The sequence below is a fragment of the Tenebrio molitor genome, chromosome 2 (assembly GCF_963966145.1).
Source record: "Tenebrio molitor chromosome 2, icTenMoli1.1, whole genome shotgun sequence".
Taxonomy (NCBI): Eukaryota; Metazoa; Arthropoda; class Insecta; order Coleoptera; family Tenebrionidae; genus Tenebrio; species Tenebrio molitor.
Genome location: NC_091047.1, coordinates 29,564,990 through 29,591,563, shown reverse-complemented (window position 1 = coordinate 29,591,563; position 26,574 = coordinate 29,564,990). Strand labels below are relative to the sequence as shown.

The window sequence follows — 26,574 nt, the reverse complement described above, 5'->3', positions numbered from 1 at the left end:
AAATACAACCTATTGGGTTGGCAGCTTTATATGTCAAAAAGTTTGACAATTGTCAGGTATTTCATAAATATCTGCAAAATAGCACAATAAAACAAAACCACAGAAGTTGATATATGGTTTTGTGTACCTACTTTATCCAGTACTAGCTGTTAGTGCTAAAGTGCAACTGGAAAATAAAAATCTACAAAACATTCTAACCCCAAAATCTTGTATTCACCTGAAGAAAGATGATTCGTTTTCACCAGGAAGTAATGGTTAAGTACAAGACATTTTAATAATTTGCAACATTATTAACATAATTTATTTTGTAAAATTACAGTTGTAAACATTATTGTTACAATTCTCCACTTTAGAGAACAATGCAGAAACAATTTGGTAACTGTCAGCTTTATTACTTCTGGGTTGAATGTCAATATGTTGTACTGGTGCTTCTCTTACGGTACTGATGATGGAATTCTCAATGTTGGATGGTTACATTGGAAGCAACTGCTAAAAATTCAAGTAGATTAAAGGAGCACTGTATCGAAGTTTGTGACACAACTCACCATTGTTTGAGGAGCTGTAGCTGCAACATAGTACATTTTGTTTTTGATGTTGAAGGAAGGCCATCAGTCATCACGAATCATTTTAGGAACTTCAATCTTGTGTCCATAGGGCAATCAAGGTTCAAATATTTGTCAATTTTATTTGAAATTGTTTTAATACCAATTTAACCTGACTTCCATATATTTCTTCACAGTTTCAACCCAGTTTGGATTGGTAATGGCAAACGATCTACAAATATTGGTTTTTGTGTCAGTTATCAATATAATATCTTCTCTTGACATTTTCCATTTTCCGAGTATATAACTCCTTTCGGAGACAGGCACCACAAACACCTATTAATAAAACTGTCTGTAATAAAATATGGTTTATTAAAAATTTGTGAATTAAAGAATAGTTATTACATACTTTCGTGAGAAAAAATTGTCCTATGTAACGTTGTTTCGATTTTTGTGGTAATAATTCAGAATTTAGTCCTGCCACTAGTTGTACTGCCTCTGGTGTCACATTTAACTCACTCTATATTATATACTAGACATTTTTTTCACTCGATTAATACACCAAAATCAAATTTTGAAGCACGACCGTGAAAATTTAGCCGGCAAATAATTTGTTAGGAAAAAAACAAATGAGCGGTCACGGTCGTCAAGGAATTGATTCCACAGCATTCGATTCTTTATTGACGATGTCAAATTCTACAATAAAATTAGTCTTGATTTTTAAAAGATTTAATATTTTGGTCAGCCGAAAAGTCTAATACAAATGTCGTACGGGACGTATTTTCCGGCCCTCCAACTAATCAGGCACTCGGCTGCGCCATCGTGCCCGAAACCAGTTGTCGTGCCGGAAAATTCACATCCCGTACTCTAATGTAAATAACTATTTTTGGGCTTGTTTTTGAACATGGTACCATCATTCTGCCTGGTAGTTTAATCATTCTACTCTTTTAGCATTTATTACATATTTAATAAATTAAAACGACTAAAATAATGAAACGTGGAATTTACAATTTTTGCCTTGTGATTAGTCTGTTAGACAGATCCGGTAATGATCGTCTCTTCTAACAAGGTTCACCTTCACGCTGCAATATTCCCGTGGCGTTGAACACTATCTGCAAAACGACGTTTCCCCTTAAATTAATAACCTGTTACCGGTTGCATTTAATTAACTATATGCAGCCGGCGCATGACATAACAATTTGTAAAGGCCGTTTCCACAGTCGCCGTTTTTTCTTTTCACCAAACAAACATTCAAGTCCACACACATTTCGTTAACGGCCCCTTGTTTTTTTTCCTTTTCGTGCGGGCATATTTTATACAAAATTACGCTGTACACTATTAATTTTGTTTTGTGCGTGTGTGTTTGTCGTATTTCAGGGGATCCTGGAACCGGCTAAACGTAAAAAATGACGGTGGCGCTGGGGTGGATTGTACCTCGGCCACGTTCACATGCCTGAAAGATTTCTGTAATTATTCGGTCAACAAAGGAACGGCATTTTTAACAATGGATTGCTTATCTCTGCTGTTTAGAGAGGAAGATTGGAAATGTAATTGGGTTAGACGAAAAAATTAAATCAACCGGATTGTATTTTCTGAATTGAATTCCGGGATTATTCCGTAATTATTGGGGGAATTCGGGTAGAGGTCGCAGCATTGTCCCTACACACCTGGTTGTTACTTATACGATTAGGTAATCCGAAACAAATTCAATGAAACAAAAATTTTAAAACATTTTTCAGTTCTGGATAAACTAGTACCGTAAGATGGGGTGACTTTGATATCGCGGGGCGACTTTGATAATAGCCCCCGTTGCAAACTTAAATAGTTCTGGCACAACGCCAGTACAGTTTAAAGTTCCCGCCGCTGTTGGATCTGGTGGTTTCATACCTTCATAAAAGACTGCGCAGTGTGTAAGATCTGTCCCATATTTAACACGTGTAAAAAATTGCTCGAAACACCGCTGCGCACTTCTGGCGTTTTCATTAAGTCGTTATAACTTTGAATGTGTAAAGGTAAGTGTTATCTTTGGCTACTTTTTGAGTACATTTTGTTAGTAGGGAACGTATTGAAATAGCATAACCCCGAATTCACTTCTCACAAAAAAATATTTTAAAGCCTAAACCTCACAATGCAGAGCGGGGTCACTTTGATCACAATCGCGGGGCGAAATTGATTTCCATTAGTACGGTGATCAAAATGACCCCGTCATTAGCATTTAAAGTATTTCTGCCATTGGAAGCTAATTTTGGCGATTTTTGGCTTCAGATGGTACGAACCTATAGGAAGAAACCTGGGACTCGAAATTATAGAAATTACACTGAAACGCAGCTTGAGGAAGCTGTTCAAAGAATCGCTGATGGACAACTAACAATGAGAGCTGCAGTTCGTGAATATGACATTCCCTTTGGTACATTAAATAATAAATTTCATGGCAAACATATACATAATGCTGGTGGACAATCTGCATTATCAATTGCAGAAGAAGTTGCCCTCATAAATGCTGCTATTAAGTGTTCAGATTGGGGGTTTCCACTGAATTTACTTGATTTGAGAATGCTTGCAAAAGCGTATTTGGACAGATGCGGACGTATAGTGACCAAATTTAAAAATAACATTCCAGGTAAAGATTGGGCACTAAGTCTTCTAAAAAGGCACAAATCAGAAGTGGCCCAACGTCTTGCCAGTAACATAAATAAATGCCGCTCAGCTGTTTCTAGGGAAACTTTAGAAATTTATTTTGCAAATTTAGAGCAAACGCTGGAAGGCGTAAATGCCGCGAATATTTTTAACTACGATGAAACCAACGTTGGTGATGATCCCGGAAAGACTCGTGCTATATATCGGAGGGGTGTGAAATACCCAGAAAAAATTGTAAATCATTCTAAAAGCAACACCACGATTATGGTTTGTGGATCTGCAGACGGAACGTTGCTGCCACCGTATGTAATATACAAAAGCGAACACCTATATAATACCTGGAAAGAGGGGGGCATTCAAGGAAAACCATGTTGTACCAAATCTTGTTGCATTAAAGGGTGCAGATTTAATAGAACTTCCCATGGGTGGATGGATGCCAACACATTTCAGGATTGGTTTGAAACATGCTTCATGCCACATGCAAGACGATTAGAAGGACAAAAAATTTTAATTGGCGATAACCTGGCATCACATATCAATGATTCTGTAATTCGTCTGTGTGGGGAAAATAATATTTCCTTCATTTGCCTTGTGCCACACTCAACCCATATTTGCCAACCTCTAGATGTGGCATTTTTCAAGCCGATGAAAGTGGCCTGGCGCGCTGTACTTACAGACTACAAACTCAGAAACAGAACTTCATCAGGAATTCCCAAAGAGCTTTTTCCTTCACTTTTATCTCGCGCTCTAAAAAAAATGGACCAAGTGATAGCTCAAACCAACGATAAACCAGGCGATCATCATGAATCAGCAGTAAAAAGAAATCTAATTAATGGGTTCTACGCAACCGGTATACACCCATTCAACCCAAATAAAGTTCTCAACAAAATTCCGGGAACATCCCATCTGCATGATCCTAGGCCTATCGTTGACGATGCGCTTACTGAATTGTTACGAGAAAATCGTTTTGGGCAAAATACTCAAAGAGTGCAACGGAAAAGGAAGAGGATAAATGTTGAGCCAGGAAGAAGTGTAACTACTGCAGACAGTAGTAGCTCAGATGAAGGAGAAGAAACCTTAGATATACCTAATGATAACGAGTGTTCTGAAAATGAAGATCCGCCAGTGGAGGCAGAGGAAGTAGAATATTTGCAACCAGAGCCAGAACTTTTAGTGCCAGGACGTTTTGTTCTGGTTAATTTTATTGGTGGAAAACGGAATTCAGTAACATACAAATACGTGTGTAAAATCCAGGAACAATTTTCGGAAACTGAATATACAGTTGTTGGTTTGAAATCGACCAATGAAGGCAATACAACTTTCAAACTTAAGCCGTTGGATATATCAACTGTGCCATTATCAGATATTTGCGCCGTGTTGCCGGTACCAATAAACAATGTTGAAAATGATGTGATAAGCTTTGGAAAAAAAGTTGAAGTGCTAGAATATTCAAAGCGAGTTTAGCCTTCACTGTAATTTGGCGTAAAAATAATTTGATTTCATTTTCTGAAAGTGTGAAATTGTGCTTGTTTCTACTATTTTCATTGACTTTTTTTGTTATATGTAGGAATATATTTTTTAGTTACAGAAATAAAGACGTTAAACAATAAAATGTAATTTAATGATGCTGATCAATGTCGCCCCCAAAATAATATTTAATATATATCAAAAACTACAACACCGATTTTGAAATGGGGTGAATATGATCGTCTTGTACGTATTCAGTGCACTTTAAACGTATTTCTAGAGGGTGATCAAAGTGGCCCCCATTCGCGTGTGAACTTGATCACAATGTTTTTATTTTTTTTACTCCGCAACTTTTAAAATTTATAATTTTCAAGTATAGAGCCGAATTTTATATGTCAAAACTAATCGTTTGGCGTTTTTTAACTTCAAATTTGAGAACAAACAAAGCTGATATCAAAGAAATAAATTTGAAATTGATCAAAGTGACCCCATCTTACGGTAATTTGTACAAAAATAAGAGACAACGAGTCTTTTGTAATTATTAGTACCGTAAGAGCAATAAAAAAATACCATCAAGGATAGCTATTAAAAAAAAATTTAGTCATACCATGAACAAGATTAAGGGCAAAATTTTCCACTTTATTTTAGTATTCAACTGTTTCATCAATTTATCCTGTAATCTCTGATTGCTCTAGGGTGATGCTTCATTTATTGTTCCTAACGTAAAATGTTCACAGTGGCACATTTCAGATTAAGGAAATAAAAGTCATACTAACTTCTAGTACAAGTCATTGAAGAGACCAAAACCAAGACCAAATGTATTTTACAGCGCTACAACTAATCAGGCACTCGGCTTCGCGCTCGTACCTGAAACCTAGTTGTCGCGCTGTAAAATACACCTACCGTACTCTAATGTAAATAACTATTAATCTCAAATACAAAAGAGTCATTTCGCAATCTAGAATAAAAAACGACTATTAAATATTCACTGACCTGACCTGTGGAGGAAAGAAACTATAAATTCGCCGTTACAGTCCAGAAAGAAAAAAGTCAGGATTTAGTGAATGTAGTCAATAGTACCATCAAAGTGAAATATTTTTGTAATTATTTTACTGTGAGGCCAAAAAAATCACAAAAATTCAACTTACATAATCGTACAGCTATAACTCCACGTGGCAATAATGTTGATATTTTTTACCCGATAACTTTGACAGCAATTTACATTTCACACTAATGTTATTTTAATGTTTATTGTTTTTGTTTATAGTGTATGGCAGTCATTGTTCAGTTATACTAGTACTATTATTGTCACAATTATTAGTTTACGACCGTGTGTAAAGCTTTACGGGCGCACAACCAAATGACGCTGTTTGAAACGAGACAACCTCAAAACTTAATCAACGACTCGATTCTTGTCTTTCGCAGCTTAACACTTTCCAAATTTACTTCATCATTCCATATTGTTTACACCATCGTTGTAACAGTTTGAAAACTTCGTAGGTAGTCAATTTGCTCGTTTCAGCAAATTCCCCTCGTCAGCGGTTCATGTTTATTGAAACCAATACGTCGTCCACCGTCTCTTTTCTTCGATATCGTCCGAAATTATTTTGTTTCTTAGGTTGGCAAATGTGGCAAACATTGGGCGTTATGTTTCATATAGTCGGTTGATCCTGCGGAACGAGTGGCAGCCGTCTAGAATTTTATGTCTTTTATATAGATATTGTAAGACAGTGTGTATCGGAAAGGTTGAATGATATTCATTCAGCGCACGCAGACCTATTTCTTTTATCGCGTTTCATGCGTAGAAAAGCCGACTTTTCAGTTATTTACCTCTGTTTAAGGCGGACGTGTACATTTCGTGGCTGAAATGTTATGAAATGTCTCGCGCGGAAATGTCTAACAACTTTAGGACACTCTTTCAGGACCATTTGAATGGAAATTCAATTTGTAACAGCCATCCGGGGTATTATATTATTTACGGCAGGAAGTGGCCGCGGGCACCGGCCACTTTTCTTTATGCCCATAAAGGGAAAAAATCCTGCTGGAAATCCTGCTAACACGTTGCGGCGCCGCTATAATTATCACGATTAAATCTTGATTGTCCGGTGATGCGCTACAAAATAATCAAAACTCGCACGTAATGCATCATGCTAATTAAGCATTAAACAGACATTTTCCGATACCTAATTTAACTCTAAATAGCAATTTGCACCAGACGATAATGAAATGACTAGAATTAATCAATACATATTTCGGTTTTATTTAACTGCTTTATTGCAAACAAACACTACACATTATACAAATTCTTTGGCATTAATGATTGTTTTTCCATTAAAAGTACCTGAAAAATATTTTTTTCTGAAAGGTTGTTGTCGTCGTTCATTACAGACCAACTTTCTTTCAAACGAAACAATCGCTGACAGTGACAGACCTCCCAACTTTAATCCATTATTTAACAACTTTATTTCGGGCAACCATTTATTTTATTCTTTAATCTTTTACCCTGACAGACAGTTTGTTTTAATGATACACAGGGCTATTCAAAAAGTTAGACATATTTTCTTAACTTGATAAATCCGAAGGATGCACAGAAAAATTTACTTAGGATAAGTATTTAAAAACAAAAGAAAATTGAACATTCGTGCTTTTATCATATAGCAATAAAATTAATAAGAGACTCGACATGGAAATAGTTATTTAAGATATAAGTGTAAAAAGTTATCCTTTATTGCACGAACGGGTTTAAAATACGACCGAGGTACGAGGGAGTATTTTAAAAGATGTGAGTGCAACAAAGGAACTTTTTACACGTATGTCTTACAACATTTTATCTACGATCCTGAGATCATCACAGCGGTTTCAACATAAATTTGTATAAAATAATTCATTTGTTCAATATTTTATACAGGGTGTTTGAAAATTGCTGGTACAAAAAAAAACTGTGGCATCTAGAAGCCCTAAGAAATCCAAAAAACCAATTTTTAATTTTTTTAAACAAAAGGGATAAAGTAACCCTATCCCCGTATATTTTACGCCTTAGGCGGGGCAGTATTTTTTAAACCTTGGTAACCAAGCGTGATAATGAAGGACTATACAACAATATGAAAAATAAATATTTTTTTGCAAGATTTTGGCAACTAACAATGGTACTAACAATTTTAACCCAATTTTTAGTAATTTTTATCTCGAAAACTAGGGGACTTTTATTAAAAAAATTTTTGCCAATGACTTTAACTCACCATCACCAATTACCAGTATTTTTTTGTACTAGCAATTTTCAAACACCCTGTATAACCAAAGTCGTTTGAGAACCACGTCGTTTAGCATCCTAAACAATGTTTCCAACAAATTCGATTGTTGTATTCTGACAGTTCTGTGCCATAAAAGCGAGAAATCGTGCTCTAAAACTTTTAGAGAACGATTCCGTCAGTTTCTCTAAACGTCAACTTTGACAACGATTTTTAGTGCAAAAAGTGCCTACTTTTTACGCGACCGTAGATAAAATAATAAAAATAGGAAATACGTTGTACATATCTTTCAGAACTTTAAGCATAATTTTAATTCTGTCAAAGCATTTTTCATTTTTACTGTGGTTTATGATAAGTGTCTAAATAATGATGAGAGACTAAATAAATCAGTTCGTCATATGAACGGTAACAAATCATGAGAAGAGGAATAAGGTTAAACAACAATAACCTCCTAAATAAATATGTTTAATTTATAATATTGTTGAATTGAAAAAAATATTAAGGAATTTATTATTCCACACACAAATTAATGTTTAAAAATTTTTGCGAAAAATAATAATTAGAAAATAAATCAAGACTAAATGTTTGTTAAAGTGCGTAACAGGAAATTTTGAATTTTCTTTAATTTGCGGTTTAACAAATTGTGTAGAAATGCTTTCTGATGTACAAAGAAAAACCAAAAACAGGATAAATATAAAGAAAGCAAAAGAGGAAGGTGGGACAGCAAATAAATTAAAATTTTGAAAATATCTCTCAAATCAAAGTACATACATATGTACTATGTAAGTACATATTACGACAGAAAAAAAATATAAAAAATCAATTGTTGACATGTCAAAAAATTAAAAACAGCGTGATCACAAAGGACTGTTTGAGTTGGCAGTACTGATTTTTACTTTTAAATGATATAACTGGAGTAACTTCCGGTTGCTGACGACTTCACGACAGTTGACAGTTCAAATTCAAACGGGTGGACGAAATGTTTTGGCCGCAATAGTACCGTTGCCTTTTAAATGATTTTTATACATACATTACCGACAATTTTGTCGCTGTTGATTTCACGTCAAATACCTGTCAAAAGACGTATCCAGTTGCAGTATTGCAAACAACCGTATAACAAAATACTCTTAATTGTATTGCCAACTTAAACAGTCCTTTTTGATCATCCTGTATTAAATATTTAAAAATTTTAAAAATTTGTAACAATTTGTTGGAATATCAGCAACTGCCACATCCATTCACCCTTGTAAAAAAGATTTACCAATTTGCAACATTAAAAACTAGCAACACATGTTGTTAAATGTCAAAATTGTAATTGATTAAAATATATCGGGTCTTCAAATAAATACATATATATTTAGAGTAGGCGTAGGCGGCATTCTGATTCTGTTAACAGTGTAAAGTAATTTTTGTAGGTAACCAATTATTCTCCGGAGTTACACAGGTTATATAGTAAGCTTTTTTCCAATTTCATATTGTCATATTCCGTGAAGGGGAAATAGGAATAATGCACTACAAAAATTAAAAATATTTTCTAACCTAATTTTATTTCGTTAAAATCTCAGACGTTTCTTGTGTCATTTTCTACGCTGGAAAAATGTTGCAAACAATTGAATTTTCAGAGGTTGTTCTAAATATAAATTTATTTGAAGGCCCGTTATAAAATTTCGCAAGGACCTCAAATATATGATTATAATTATATTACTAGAGTACTTTTTTCAGGAAATCTAAATTGATATTTTAGTTATGTGTGATTAATTTTTAGATTTTTATTGGCAATTCAGTCAAAAATAGTTTTGAACTGAAAAAGAAGTTCTAAAAAATGAAATAAATCCTCCATTAACGGACACCCCTACTTACCTCTTCACAGTTCACAACGAACAATTAAGGACTACACATTGATGCCCGTTGTTGAGAGGTTTCACATGCTATATCTATAAATAAAGTAAATAAAGACGATTCTTTCCATTACCAGTCAAATGTGAATCATGAATTAGAATTGTATTTAAATTATTAAATCATCTACATATCAACTTATTATTATATCAATAAGTAATGCTCTTTTCCTGGTTTGCTACTTTGCAACAATCCGAAAGCTAATTGCATTAATTTGTTTTAAGTTTCCTGCTATTTTGCGGTCTTTTGTGGGATATTAGTCTTAATATGCTGAAGAAGAAACTAATGCAGAACCATAATAGCCGCACTAAAATGAATTACAAAGACTATATTTATTGTTGACTTTCAATACAATCACCGTAATTGAAAAATTCTGGTAACATTGTTACACCAAGTAAAGCTTTAGTTTTTAATTTGATAAGATTAGTAGGTATCGTATATTGGCAAACAATAAAATATCTGTTAATTTCCGGCGTTACTAATTCGAAAATATTTGTTTTTCGTTTTATTGAATACAAACATTTACCCATTAGTCCATTCACAAGCAATTCATGTTAAAAACATAACAACCCAAGATGAAATATTTGCTTAAAACCTGTTAAAAATTTTATAATATAAAATTTAAATGTATTGTGTGTCCACGATTCACAATCCTAATATGTAATAATAATTTGATGAAATTTTTGTCAAAAATATCAAGTAATTTTTTGTGAATAGTATCAATAATCAGCATAAATGTATTTATTTTTTGTTGACGCTGGAAAAATGTAATTTACCGAAGCAGCGGCGTGCCCCCATTTCTTTTGAAGTTGATTTTAAATTTACATGAAGCAATTGCTATCATATTTGAAAAACAAGGTCGCCAAGTGACAACTTTTACCTCGACAAGAACTCGAATTAGTGTTTATTTTCACAATTAAAGTTGTCACACGTCTCACAGCACGACTTGTCCACATTAACACGCAATAAAGGTAGAAAAGTGCAAATTACTTTACACGATAAGATCTAAATTTCACTTTTCCGACTACTCTAAAAGGAAGAGATAAAAGTGACAAATATTTAATGGAATGCTCAAACACACATCGAAAATTTAAAAATGCAATCAGATGAGAAATATTTGTAAAAGTGTATTTTTCTTGTACTTAATATGAAAAGAATTTGTCTCCAATAGCGTCGATGTTTCTCTTTCGTAGCGTTAGTTAGTGGTTATGAGAAAAGAGGACACGGCATGGACGTCGTATTTAATTATCGTTAAGTATCAAGTATCGATAATTCCTTTGGAAGCACTATTTATATTATTATTGTATCGTGTGATCAAACAAAATAGTAGAGTGTAATATACTATTTTATCTACTTTGCTTTACTAATTCCTAAAATTTCAACTGCTCAAGTTTTCATATTAGACTAGCCGTGGGTTGGCAACAGACATTTTTCACAAAAAGGTAAGGTTATATTAACTAAATTTTCACTCGTTACCTTGATGCCTGACGTCAAACGTCTGATATTGCCAATATAACAAAAGCTAAAAATACCAAAAACAGTTTAATAATATGATTTATTATTAAACTGTTTTCGATATAATAATGAGCCCATTTGTAACGCAAAGTAGATAAACTGTAATTATTTATTGTTATAATTTCACGTTTCTGATCTGCTAAATTTTGAATATTTGCATCGAAGTTAGGATGTTTCTAAATAAAATGTGAAAGTATTCATTTGAATAGTCTATTTCCTGCGCTTTAATTTTTCTCATCCTACGACCCGAATAATTCTTTCTTCAGAAACATTTTAGAGGTAGGAGTAAGTAAGACTTGATCACCTTGTGACGGGACTCTTGTGGCAACTGTATGCCTCGTTTCACAACGCACAACGTTAGGAGAAAAAATTGTTGCATTTTGTCATAAATTTGCCAAAATTCTCAATGTGGGTTGCATTTTCTATTCCGCCGGACTCATTATCATTCGTGAAATACCCTGTATATTTATAATTTACTTGAGAGTAATAATATGAAAAAGCAATTGACATTAATTTAACACATTTATATCTCAAAACACCAAAAGTTTGACAATTTTAATGAAATATCAGATTTATGCGGCCATTTAGCAAATTAATGTTTTTTAATACAGAAGGGGATACGAATTTATTCATCATTCGGGATATTTCTATCAACTAAAGATAATTACTTTGAAAGCACTAATTCCTAGAATATTTGTACTGTCATTTATTTTTCTGTGTGGTCACTTTTCACACACGAAATCAAGGTCGGAGTCTATTTATTTGATTTTAGGAATTACAGACAATATTGAAATCTTGTAATAAAGCTGTAAAATATTGGCGTTACAAATGATCGCTCTTTTTCCAGCGGCAATGCATCCAAGCCTCAACTGCGCCAGATGTTGCTTAACTCAACTCATCAAATACTTGTGAGTGGTTGAACCACTCTATTATGTTCTGACCCACCACACTCTCGGTGACACAGCATTCAGGCCAGTTTAATTTATTATTGCGGGTATTGTAATGGTCCGAATAATTTCGATAAATTAAGAATTTTGATTGGCCCGTTTGGTTAAGTAGGGGTTGCGAAAGTGGGGTGCGCCAAAAATGATAAAACCAAACGCGGGACGGGAAACAAGGCTTTTTTGATTCACTCGGGGTTTGATCTCCAAAGTAGCTGGAGGTACGTTCAGTACTTCCTGCAGTTATTTCTGTGACCACGTGTTTTACAATTACAAGGTAAGTAAATTATTTCTCTAATTCTTGTACATATTTGTAGTCGCGATTTAATTAGTCAAATAACAGCATTTAGTTCTTTATCGTGCTAAAGTAAAGATTATATTATTTTCTTTGAGCATTTGGTGACTTTTTAGAGTTTACAATTAAACTCTTTATCGTGAAGTATGTGATCTGCTTGCATTTACCGGTTGGGGAAGCGTGTTGTCGCCAAGGCGATCTATTATAAAATTATTATAAAACATCTTCATTAACTATTCATTACTTGAAAGCCTTCGCCGTCGGGGAAGCTACCGCCAGTGTCCGTCGCACTCAATTAGCTGTGGTCCGGCGTAAGTGCACAAACAGCCGCGTCATCAGTAAACGGGACAGTGACCAAACTAGGCTAGCTAACATGTGAAGAGAGGTACCCAATAAGTCTGCTAGAACCTTTTTCCCTTTTATTTTCAATCACCGGAGTAGACCAGGCTTTGACTGAAGGTTTTCAGGGTTATCGCGTCGGGTTCAATTTAGTTGGGGAAACAAGTCAAAACTAAATCGGATCACATAGTTTGCATCTCAAACTTTTATAATGCTGTTCGTGCCATAAACTTCTGTATCTGTCCAGCTTAGTCATTTATTCATGAGTCATATCTAAATTCACGGGACGAAAGCCAAATCTCGTTGAGTCAAATGTCCACCAAGGTCTTTATTAAATTGACTGATTTATTCACCCTGTTTGTTGGGACTAAACACCACCATACTCGATAACTTGTTAAATAAAATTTAAGTGAAGTGTGTTTGTTTTAATTCAATTTTTGAAAAACCTTCCGAAGGTACGGCCTCTCATTAGAACCTAATTAAACAAAATGAAAAATAACGGGTAACTATTAAAATTTTCACTTAGGGTTGACTATGGATCACTTAGAATCAGTTATAAACTCGTTCAAATAAGCACAATTTATTTTAAAAATAAGTTATAATAAATCAATAAGTTATATAACACAATCAAATTGCTTCACTAAAAAATTATTTTCTCAATAGAGCTCGTGAAAACACTTTTTTTAATGCTTTGGTTTCAGCGGATAAAGGTTACACACCTTTAAATTTAAGTGATAATATAATTTCAGATATTGTTGAGCCAAATATACCTGACACAATAGCAAATATAAAACAGAAGTCTTTACATGGGAGATATTTTAAAGAACTAGAACAACCAGACATTAATATTCAGGCTTCTCATGCATAGCTTAAAAAATCAAATATTCATCCTGAGACTGAGGGTTTTATATTTGCAATACAAGATCGTGTTATAAATACAAGAAATTATAAAAACACATATGCGGTTTGCAATCGATCATTGATAAATGTAGGATTTGCGGAACTGAAGGGGAAACCATTGAACACATCATTTCTTCTTGCACCGTTTTGGCTCAAAGCGAATATAAGAAACGTCATGATATATTCGCAAAAATTATACACATGAATTTAGCAGTTAAATTCAACTTATTAAAGGATACACAACCACATTATATTTATAAACCAGAAAGTTGTTTGGAAAATGACAATTACAAATTATATTTTGATCGTACAGTTTTAACTGATATACATATTCAGCATAACAGACCAGACATTATTATTTTAAATAAACAACAAAAGCAAGCATATCTTTTAGATATAGCTGTTCCAAATTCACACAATATAACACAGACATACAACACAAAAATTAATAAATATTTAGAACTCTCCGTTGCTATGAGAAATCTTTAGTGTTTAGAAGAAAATTCGATTTTACCACTTATAATTTCAGCAACGGGAATAGTACCGCAATCTCTTTTTAATAATTTAAAAATTTTGGATTTAGAGAACACATTGGTAGTTGAAATTCAAAAAGGTATATTATTATATTCATGTCATATCGTGAGGAAATTCCTTAACATTGACACAGAACATAATACACAACAAAGTCAAAATGCGGAGGCGAGACGCCAGTAATTATGTTGATAAGCACTGCACTATTACTTGTATGTACTCCGGCAAAATTGCCGTGTCGCCGGGTGGTGGAGGGTTAAAATAACTCGTTCAAAGCCAACTACAAGTGAAAATTTTAATAGTCACCTGTTAAAACACAACGTCGAACCCATAAACATTTCTTTTCTCATTGTTTTGGTTTCGTATTTTTCCGCAAAAACATCCTCCGAGCAACCAACAATACACCAAATAAGGGAGGAATGTTTCATTGAGGAAAAGTCAAGAAAGTAGAAACGTTTCAGTATTATTATCTGGTAATGATAAAATTCTTTTTCTTTATACCATACTGTTATTAGGATTTATCAATACTCAATGCTTGATTGATATGACACCTATAACAGTCTAGGCCGTTATTCAAAAGTATAGGCCGTTATTCAAAATTATCAGACCGAGGCCGTTATTTTTGCTGCCGTTGCTACGGTTACGGCACAAATGACAACTAAATTTAATTTTTGAAGTAAAGAGAAATGTCAGTCTTACAAATAAATCATCGTTAAATGTTAAGTATTATTGGTATAAAGAAAACTATAAAACCACATACGGTCGATATGGATATAACAGACTCGGTTGATTATGAAATCTCGGCTCCGCCTCGATTTTACAAAATCTCAACCTCGTCAGTTATATAACCCATATCGGCCTAATACCCTTATATACTATACTGGGTGCCCCAAAATTCGCGGAACAACTCAATGAGGTAATGTCAATTCATGTTAGAAAATAACGAGAAAAATAATTAAAAAATTCTATACCTCTTAGATTTGAAGATATGGGGGCCCAAAAGGTGCAGCTTTGATCTCATTTATTTTAAATAATAAAAAAGATTTTGACTATTTGTCTTTCACTAGCCAGTGGCCTAATAGTTTTGAACGATTGTGATCAGGTTTGCAATTATTTTCTCCATTATTTCCAGCATTTCCAAGTAGTAATTTTATGTTCGTTTTACCTCAAACAGCGTACGGCAACACGGCTTTGATTTTTCCCTCTCATTTCCATGGATACAACAAAAATTAAATATTTGCAGACTATTGGGATGCATAGAATGTTTTTAAATGTTGCCACATTTAGTGTAACGAATAGGTCCATATCTTCTACAAAAAAGAAGATTGATTTTTTTAAACACTTTTACCTGATCTCTTAATGACTACTTAACAACGTACTACTACGTTGTTCCGCGAATTTTGGGGCACCCAGTATAAAGACTGAGATTAAGTAAAAGTATTTCCTCTTAATATCGGCTCACCCCACCATATGTATCCAGCAGAGGAATAGTACCATATGTTTAAAAAAATTTTCAATCAAGAGCGTTGTGAAAAATATCGAAAACATGTGGTACGGGGCTATACATTATTTTTTATAGATACATAACCACAAACTAAGGTTCTCATAACCTGACTTTTTGAATTATGGTGTTTGGATCAGATGTTGGTAACGGTGACTCATTCATATAGGAACTATTTTTGATCTTCGTTGATGACAACTATCGTAACTGTGACATTTACAATCGGATTGTTCAAGTTAAGCTATATGTTATCGAGTGTATTGTTTTTCACAGCTGCTCTTAATACATTTTTGAAATATGTGGTTAATAAATGTGATCATTTGGATTCAACTTGTTTTGTGAATATTGATGCTAAATCCATAATCAATACCTTTAAGTATACCTGCTTGTGGATTGATAGCCAAACAGCAGAACTTTGAAATTCACCTTGAAAAACCTTCTTTCTAATCATTGGTACTGGGGCTGATTTTAAATTTTGATTTTCAGGACTGGCTTCAAGGACAGTTTGCCACGATTGCATTATATGTTTTAAAAATATTGTTAGTGTAGAATGAATTTCACAATTTCATTATTTTCATTATCTAATGATTAAAATTTTAGTAGGTCATGAATGTGACACTTAATCATATGATTTTTAATGGCATTACATAGCATAGCATAAAGGCTTCGTAATAATATTACGCTTGTTCCATTTCATGTCTTTTATTATTATTATTATTATTATTAAGAAGCATTAAGTTACAGATAATGTGCAAGAAGATGACTCTCCGTGGGCCACTCAAGGAAGAGACGTGACAAAAATTTGTTTCTTCCGTCGTTTAGTGTTTAACAATCTTGTTTAAAATTTTGTGGAGTTGGTAGTTAGCCTCAGATCAACAAGATTCTGTCGCGTGGTTTACACTGTATAAGTTTCAGCCGTTTTAGGTGTGTTACCCTACTCCAGTCTAATGCCCCCTCAAACTATAACACCTCTTGTTCCGGTCATGTTAACGTCCCAAAAGCCGACTTATTGGTATATTAGCTCCAAATACGGCATACCTAGAGTCTCTCCAAACAAAATTTGGTTACGTTCAGAGCGTTCTAATCTTACCACTCGCTAGACAAACTTGTCGTAACTTACAAACATGTGGTTTGCAAATGCCGATCCGCCTTCAACAAGGCTCCATTAACGATCACTCATGAGTTGTTTAACTAAGGTATTCGCCAAGTCAGGGTTTCTTATCGACGGACCCTTTTTGGAAATGCGCAATCAACACAGATAAGTGACGGCCTTCCGGAAATATTTACGGCGAAAGTTTGCCCAATCGGTGGCAATACAGTCCTGGTGTGCGTGTGCTCTCGAAATTATAAAAGACTATCCCGGAGCGAATTAAAGTTCCATTTTAGGTGGAACTAAATGAATTCGGCGCTCCATCCCTGCCTCAGAATCCATAAATCTCGGATAGTTTGATTATTGTTTACTTAGCAGAATGGATTCCGCCTCCGCTTGTAATCCGGCGTCGTGGAGCGATTTGGAGCAGGTGCGGTTCACCGTTAAGACATCAACCCCTCCGTGTGTATCAGTTCGGCGGCGGCGACAGCCCCGGTGTATCAGCTTACCAAAGCCGGTTCATCATCAACTGTCTATGAATTATTGGCGACGCCAGTTTCCAAGAGCCGGATGATATGCGACTGTTGGACACCACACACTTTGATCCTCGCATATCGATTACGAGTTATCCCCTTTGAAACACGAGCACGTCATTATCGACCGCCCCTCGACCGCCGCCGGCTCGTAAACAAAGAAGACGGAGATAATCGGATATGCAGTCTTTTTTTCAGAGGAAGAGCGATTTTAATCGGGCCGTCGATAAATATGCAAGAGAGGTAAATAAGGCTCGGCGGAAAATTGGGGCGCTCCTGATGGGGATTTATTTTGTTCTAAAAAAAGCGCGATAGGCCATTAAAGCGAAAAATAATCAGATGCTAAATAAATAATCTCGCATGTCTGTGATCAATCTCGAGAACCAGAGCTCCAACAGCCGCACCCGAATTAAACAACGTAAAACAATAAGGTTTTGAGTCCTGTGCGAGTGTTGAAATTTTAGTTAAGGCTATCGATTTGGTGAAAATTATTCATAACTCCGTGAGTAATTAACGCACGTCCTATTGGTTTGCTAATTTCCAATTTCGGTGAACAAGGACGGCCACCAGGAATAGTAATGTAGGATCAGTTGTAACAATTACAAAGTGAAATTTTAACTAGCTTCGCAAAATTACAAAACAAGTGATAAATTGTTACTCTCGAGGACACTCGAAATAGAAAGTGACCGAAACCTTTTGCATATGATTTCCAAACTTCGATCGCTTCGTCGACATTTTTTGTGTCCTCTGCGTCGCTTTGTCCTCCAGAGCATAAATAAAAAATCCGGCGAAACTTTTGCTTGTGTATTGTCATTCAGGACCAACGAGCGTGCTTTAGTGTCTCACATGTTCCACTCTTTTAGCATTCATGTGAAATTGCTTTGCAAATGAAGGTAAAACAAACTAAGTTGGTATTTTTTAACGGGCTTGTGAGACAAGGGAGCTCCGAATGTCTCATTTCATTTGGTTACAAATACTCGCCGATATATTCTCTTTGGGGAGACCGCAGCCGCGGTTCGACCGCGTTCGGGTCAATCAGATACGCACGATTGTGGCGTTTTCTTGAATGATGTTGGCAGGTGGCGGGAAGCGATTTATACAGCGAGTTTCACTTTGCATGAAAACAGTCAAATGTCGTCGGGGTTGATTTCCGATTTTATTGAACAAAGTTCTTTAACGTTACGATCAAAAGGCACACTCGGTGGTGAATCTCACAGATTTTTGTTGCTGTAAAGAATATCAGATATCACTAAATTGAGAACAAATAGACAACTTGATAAACATGAAGCAATCTCATCACTCTCCTACTATCGGGGTAGAAATTATACAGGGTATTTCACGAGTGATAATGAGCCCGACGGATTGAAAATGCAACCCACAATACATGTGCAAAGTTAACCTGGATATTCTCCACGTCCACATCCAGGTTCACTTTGCCATTGTATTGTGGGTTGCATTTTCAATTCCGTCGGGCTCATTATCACTCATGATCATGAAATACCTTGTATAGCAATAATTTAAATAGGAAAATACCAAATTAAATGGTTGGATGAGATTTAGAAACGAAATTACATAAAACTCTATTTTAAAAACATATTATAAAATCTTGGGCAAAGTCTTACTTAGCATTTACTGCGGAACAATCTCTTCTAAATTAATAAATAATAATACATATTTTCTTCAAAATTGAATTTACGAAAATGACAAAAGCTTACGAAAGTGGTCTAGATATAGAAATAAACAAGTTGTAAATTTCAAATACAGTAAAAGCTCCCTTAACGGACAGCTCCTATGAACGGACAGCTCTATCGAACGGACAGTCCTTTGGGCACCGTTTTAATTCGTATAGGTTTGTTAAGAAAGTCATCTCTATTGAACGGGCAGTCTGTTGAACGGACACGGACAGCAGTTTTTCCCCCCTCTTTGAAAATAAAGCTGCCTTAGACGGACGCAGCTCCAGTCAATCGCTACCAGCCAGAGCTAGTCGTCTCGTTTTACATGCATCAACATTTTTTGACTTACTCTTATTAGTGTATGATTTGCTCTCGTGATAATTTGCGCAACACGTATGTAGTGGGTAAAGTTAAAATGAATTCGAAAAACAGGCATATGGAAAAACTTAAACATCTGTCATTATATAGAAGAGAGAAGAATGTCAACCAAAAAAGAAGTTTCTAAGACAGAAGGTTGAACATAAACTAGTTTATGAAGACTACTCGCAAAATTTAATGCAATGGTATCAAGTATACAAAGTAATAATTTTAAAATGTCAGTTTCAGTTTGTCTAATAATGAAACTTATTTATCAATTTCTCTTCATAGTCGTAGAAAATGTATAGTATTCTACTCGCGGATAATGGATATTACTTGCTCGTATAAATTACGCCACTCGGCTGCGGCTCGTGCGCAAAATCATCCTCACGAGTATTAGTCATCATTATCCGCTCATTGAATAATATACTACATATGTTAATGCTTGCAAAAGACGCTGTTAATAACTCTGAGCAGTATCCAATTGACTTCGACCAAATGGTCGAGTTCATGGAGAAAGTCAGCGGTGAAACGGATATACTTGCTCTGGTACGATCTTTCACAAATGATACTCAAGGCGTAATTAACCTCTTGCATGATGTTTCCAACGTGGTCCCCCACAAGAGCATCAAAAACAAGTGTCGAAAAATACAGAGGCGAATCCGGAAAGCCTTATTGTCTAAGGATTCGGTGAGCGCCGATGACCTGAACTTGAGTACCATAGTTGGCGAGCCGTAAATTATAGTAAGGGCAATTATTTTAACATAACAACATTCACGTCAGACGCAAATTATTTATCCTGTAGTATAGCTTACACCAACATTGCATCACTTTTGTGCTTTTGTGGGTCGGGACGAGCCGTCCATCATTCTGTTGACCGAAACGTGGCTCTCATCTTCTATCCCCGACAGTTTGGTCTCCATAAGAGGTTACACACTATTCCGGAGGGATCGGTTCGGCAGGAGGGGTGGTGGTGTTTGTATGTACTTTGCGAACAGAGTTCTGACCAACTTTAAGATACAACCAATATCCGGGGACTTCCGCGGTATTGAAGCACTGTTTCTTGGGGTGCACAGCAAAACTGTATCATTTGTTTTGGGTTGCGTATACAGGCCACCTTCGTCGTCTATTAGTGCCGACAAAATCTTGATTGATTTCATCAAAGGTCTGGCGGACACATCACAAAAGATTTTCATTTTTGGTGATTTTAATATGCCGGACTTGCTGTGGCCTTTGGACTCCAGCGGGTCATTCAGCAACTCATCTCAACTAATGGCTGATCTAATTATTAACAGCCACCTATGTCAACTTGTATCGGAACCCACAAGGTTCAGACTCAATCAGACACCATCCACTCTAGATTTAATCATTTCCTCAGATGATAATTCGCTCACAAATTTAAAATACCTGAGTCCAATTGGGATCTCACATCACGTGACCCTGGGAATCGAGCTTCAGATCTATTCTTGTCCCAGATTGAAGACTGTTTCATTTGAGAGAACAGTGGTAGAATGGGCTGCGGTAAATCAGCATATATCAGTTGTTGACTGGAATTTATTACTTTCTAATACTTCTATGACCCATAACTGGAAAGTTTTCAAAACCACTTTGCAAGACACGATTGCGCAGCACACTACGAGAGTAACTTTTAAAAGATCTTCAAAGAAGCCTTGGATCGACTCCAAGATTCTAAAGTTGATTAGGAAAAAACGATCGTTGTGGCGTACCTTCAGGCGGACTGGAGCTGAAGCTGATTATAAGACCCATAGAGCTTTCTCTAATAAACTTTCCACCACTATTAAGGAGGCTAGAACTAGATATGAGGCGAGTATTGCTAATTCCAAAGATACCAAACACTTTCACAAGCACATTCGCACTCAACTGTCGGGTCCAGTGGGAACTCCACAGGTCAGGTCAGGTCAGGTCAGGTCCGTGACAGACAACAGCGATGTTGTCGCCGACATTTTTGCCGATGTTTTTTCTAAAGTTTTACGAAAGAATCACGGGACCGGATCCCCGCTGTCCCTGGCCCGCCCAATTCCACTTTTCTCTCGGATATCGATTTTCTTGAAACAGTAGTGTGCGAGAAAATCAGGAAATTGAAGGTGTCTAAGTCTCCAGGGCCGGACCTTATCACAGCCAAGGTTCTCTCAAACTGTGCCGCCGAACTCAGTGTCCCCTTGTCTGTTTTGATGAAGCAGTCGTTTAGGTCGGGGGTTCTACCTCCGGACTGGAGATCGGCAATAGTGCGTCCCATATTTAAAAAAGGTGACAAATGCAAATTATAGACCTGTTAGTCTAACTTCCCTAGTGGTCAAGGCGATGGAGTCGATAATCTACGACCAGGTGGTTAGATTTCTTCTTGACTGTGATTTAATTCCATTGCAGCAACATGGCTTTCTACCAGGTAAATCTATCCAGTCTAACCTTCTCGCCTGTCTGGCAGATTGGACTAGGGAGGTTGATAATGGCAACTCGGTGGATGTACTGTATTTGGATTTCTCCAAGGCTTTTGATCGGGTTCCTAAGCGACGGCTAATCTCCAAACTACAGCATCTGGGAATATCAGGAAATCTCTTGGCGTGGATCAACGCTTTCTTAAGCGAACGTACTTTTTGTGTAAGGGTGGGCGAGTCATATAGTCGCCCTGTCAGGGTACACAGTGGGGTGCCGCAGGATTCAGTGCTGGGACCCCTGCTTTTTATAGCCTATACTGCTGACCTTGGATGCATATTGAGATCGCCTTTTGCAATGTATGCTGATGATATCAAAGTATACAATATAAGCAACCAAAGTATGGCATTGGAGCAGGATCTCTTGGCCATTCATGACTGGTCCTGTGACTGGTTACTCCCCTTGAACTCGGATAAATGTGGCGTACTGCACATAGGTAACACTAACCCCAAACATATATATCGCATCAACGGCAAGGAACTGGCCAGTTTTGACAACTATCGTGATCTGGGTGTTACAGTCTCCTTTGATCTGTCTTGGTCCAATCATATTCTAAAAATAACTAAGAAGGCCAACTCCATGCTGTTCCTTCTAAACAAAGTCTTCCGCAAAAGTAGTCCAGCAATATTTGCGAAACTGTACAAGACATATGTCAGGCCTGTCTTGGAATTTGCGAACTGTGTTTGGACTCCTGTTTTACAGCGGGATATTCAATTGCTTGAGTCGGTTCAACGGAGAGCAACTAGAGTGCCGTTTGGCAGAAGCAGACCCCAGTATACAGCCAGGCTTTCTTTGATGGGCATTCCGAGTCTGTCAGTTAGGCGTGTGAGAGGTGACCTCCTGGTAGTTTTTCGCGCCTTGTCCTCTGAACAATCCCCTATTAGGCATTTGTTTACTCTGCACGAAGGGGGTCGCACACGTGGACACTCTTTGAAACTATTAAAGGACAGGTTCGTGACAACTGCAAGACAGTACTTTCTTACAAATAGAATTTTTGACCAATGGAATTCTCTTCCACCAGAGATTGTCAACTGTAAAACCGCTGATTCCTTTAAAGCAAAATATGACAGTCTCTTAAAGTCTAGACCACCAGAGGGACCATAACGCTAAGCGCTGCCTATACCAATAGAGCGGGCATAACAGGCTTCTGCCTCTGCCCGGTCGCTGATCATAATAATAATAATAATAATATTACTTAATATTACGGCCTACATATATTTTTTCCTTTGAACCAGATATATTTCTTTTGAGCGGACATCTCTGTTAAACGGACAAAAAATTGGCGACCGACGGTGTCCGCTCATGGGAGGTTTTATGTACTTTCATTTTCAGCATTACAAAGCCATTGTACATTTTGGTGTTGTTATAAAACAAAATTATTGGTGCTTTGAACAATTCACACAGCTACACCATCAATGATTCGTCCGAATAATGAATACAAGAGAAGTGTTCTACTAATTATTATCCTTGTTGTCACTAATAATATTTTTCATTCAATTTAATTGGAATAATTCTTTTTAGGACTAACCTGTAACGTTATTTTCGAAGAAAAAAATTCTTGTAAACAAAACAAAGCCCCAAGAGATAACAGATATCTACCTGTCTCTGGTCACGTTGTAAGAAAAAAATCAAACGAGCACTGTGTACGTTGTTAAAATTGTTAAATATTGCTCTGTTGAAAAACAGTTTTCATAAATGAATTAATTAACTGTAAACAAACAAATTTGTGGTGGCTCGGTGGCCGCATGGCTGTCGGAGAAAGTACTCCGAGGTCGCGGTCCCGATGCTAGTGGGTTCGAATCCCACCGAAGGGGGAGGATTTTTTCAAACGAAGGAACCTCCGCCGGGCCATGGATGTGTGTGTATGTCTCCTCGGGGCTGACGGTAGGGTGGTGGAAGGAAGAATCAACACTCTTTCGGCCACCACCGCGAGGTCAGCACGGGTTCGAGTCCCGTCGGGAAGGGCGCCCATGGGTGTATAAATGTTGTTGTGTACGTCTGTGAATGTGAGGTGGAATGGGCGTGGGTGGCCGGGGAAAGCCCCGTCGCATCACCTAAAAGAAAGGAAAGGCAAAGGAACAAAGGAAAAAAATGAATTGAAAACGGACGACCGAAAGGTACCGTAAAAAGCCGTATGGCAAAAAACGGGAATGGCAATAAAAAAAAAAAAAAACAAATTTGTTTTGACACTTCCATAAAAATCTATAATAAATATTAATTTAGATAGGACTTAACTGCAGCTGGCATGAATTTGTTGTGATTATTGCAGTAAAAAATGTTTGATTGAATATTGAAATAATATCGTATTCATCGACGATAGTTTATTTAGTTTATATAATTATTATTAAGCTTCAGTCTATAGATTATATGTGTGTTAATACCGGCGGTCCATAACTCCATTTTTCTCCATTCCGAAATCCAGCTTTTATATTTCTTGGGCAACAATGGCCGCAAGCCCGTGGGAAATTTTCTTATTGCCAGAGGCTCATCATCTTATATCCTGTAAACAGCTAGTTAGGCCGCTGTTGCATTGAGAATTAAACACGAGAGGAAACTGCTTATGGGCTGCGGAAGCGGCCCTTTAACTTAAATTAGTTCATTACCATGGCGGCAGCTTTTTGAAGGATCATAAATTGTTTGCAAAGCTTTCAATTATTGTATCGTCTAAACTAAATATTGCAATGAAAGCGGCTCCGCGACTTAATTAGCTCGACGCCGAAATAATAACACACAAACAGACCATTAATCACATTATGCACTATTGTTTTTCGACCAAGAATATTTAATTACGCGCAGGGTAGTTCGGTGCAGGGTAGTTCTTCATTCATATTAATTAAGCGTTCTCATGATTGACGGATTACGCAAAAATCTCGTTAAGGCTCCAAGTTTCAGGAGTGTGAGAGGACGAGGAAAACAGTGTGGCACAAAAAATACAAAAACGTTTGCTTTCACAAGCGTTGTAATGTTATTCAGTTGCAAAAGAAAATGCTTAATAATTTATTTCTACTAGATGATAAAAACTAACTGTAGGAGTCTTAGTGGGTCTACCAGTTTAGATAAAGTTTAAATTTATATCTAATGTTGATCCATAGAATTGTGGATAATGAAGGGAGAAGAAATGTGGTTGATGAAGAGTGCTTCTTATCTGTTTAAGAAATTAGTGTTTACGTAAAAATATCAAATGTTATATTGACAAAATTTATACTTTAATTAAAGTGTGATGTTGAAATATTTCTAGTAATAATAATTGGCGAACAATGTTAAAACCATTATTATTATACAGGTGTCCCCAAAAAAGAAGACGAGTTCATGACTACCTTATTTATCTGAGAATTTTAATTATTTATACACCAAATTAAATGGTTGTAAATAGGCTACAAAAGGGCCTAATAAATTCACATATAGCCCCAAGGGCTTCAAGGCTAAACTGTTAATTTTTTTTTTCAAATACGAACACATTTTTGTTTAGTAGTAATTCTGATAGAGATTTTTATTCTGAAAATAACAATGTATCGCAAGTATACACTTACATACCAAAAATACAAAAAAAAGTAAAATAACGCTACTATCTTCTATGCTAAAACTGCGCACTGCGCAATCCTATATGTTATTATTTGTCATTTGTTTTTCCAGCTAACTTAATTTGGTTATTACATTGTAATGCAATGTATTTTGATAGCTTCTCGCTTGGTGCTCGTCATTTGTTTCAAAATGTAGTGTTAGTTTTTTAAACTTTTTCTTTTTTGAGGTTATACTTGTGATACATTGTTGTTTTCAGAATAAAAATATCTATAAGAATTACTAAAAAAGTATGTGTTCGCATTTGAAAAAAAATATTTTGACAGTTTAACCTTGAAGCCCTTGGGGCTTTACGTGAATTTGGTAGGCCATTTTGTAGCCTATAAAGGAGCTATGGACTCGTCTTTTTTTTTGGGGACATCCTGTATAATATTGTGCTTCATTTGCCCTACGGGCGTTTGGATTCCTGGTTACAGTTTTATCTGAACATAAAAATAACAATTCCAAAAAAATAAATAAAATAACATTCTCCTTTCTATCCCCTTTCTTTCTCTATTGTGTCCCTCCTGTTGCATATCTCTTTCATCCATCCTATCTCCCTTCCGTCTTCATTCAGTATTCCTCCCCATTTCTTTCTCTCCCTCGCTCTCATTTCGTCGCATCTGTTCCATATATGCTCGATCGTCTTTCTCTCCTTATAGCACATTCTGCACCTTCTTTCTTCTCCTTCCGCCGAATACCTGTTTTCTCTCTCCCACATCTGAATTTCGCCATCACTTTTCTTTCTCTTCCACTCCCCCTCCCCAGGCACTCCGAAATTTCCTCTGTCGTACACCTCTCACGCTCCCTGTTGTATCTGGATTTTTTGATTCTCTCCCTTCTTTCTTGCCTGTCTGTGTCGTTGTCCCTTTCACTTAGCTCGCATTCATCCACTTCTTCACTGGCATACCCGTTCCTCTGGTGGTAATTCTCTCTCTCCTTCTGCTCCGCGTTCTTTTTCTTTTCTCTCCATCATTCCGTCAGTAAATTGCACTTTTCCCTTCCATCCGTTTTGTCCTCAAGCTTTGCCGCTCTCTTTCCTGCTTTCACTTTCAGCCTGCTCCTCTTGCACTCTTTCTTCACTATGTAACCTGGCG

General features: G+C 36.3%; 1 protein-coding gene and 1 long non-coding RNA gene across 4 annotated transcripts in view; both read right to left on the bottom strand.

Annotated features, from left to right (window-relative positions):
* Positions 1-26,574, bottom strand: part of side-VII (sidestep VII) — a 395,213-nt gene that overhangs the window by 268,478 nt on the left and 100,161 nt on the right. The window lies entirely within an intron of this gene.
* Positions 288-1,444, bottom strand: LOC138124580 (uncharacterized). 2 transcript variants are annotated; one of them, XR_011157201.1, is made up of 3 exons: positions 952-1,444; positions 546-894; positions 288-489 (listed from the first exon to the last, which is right to left on the bottom strand). It is a non-coding gene; the product is annotated as an uncharacterized lncRNA (long non-coding RNA). The 2 variants fall into 2 exon arrangements; XR_011157200.1 differs by having other exon boundaries at positions 546-1,444.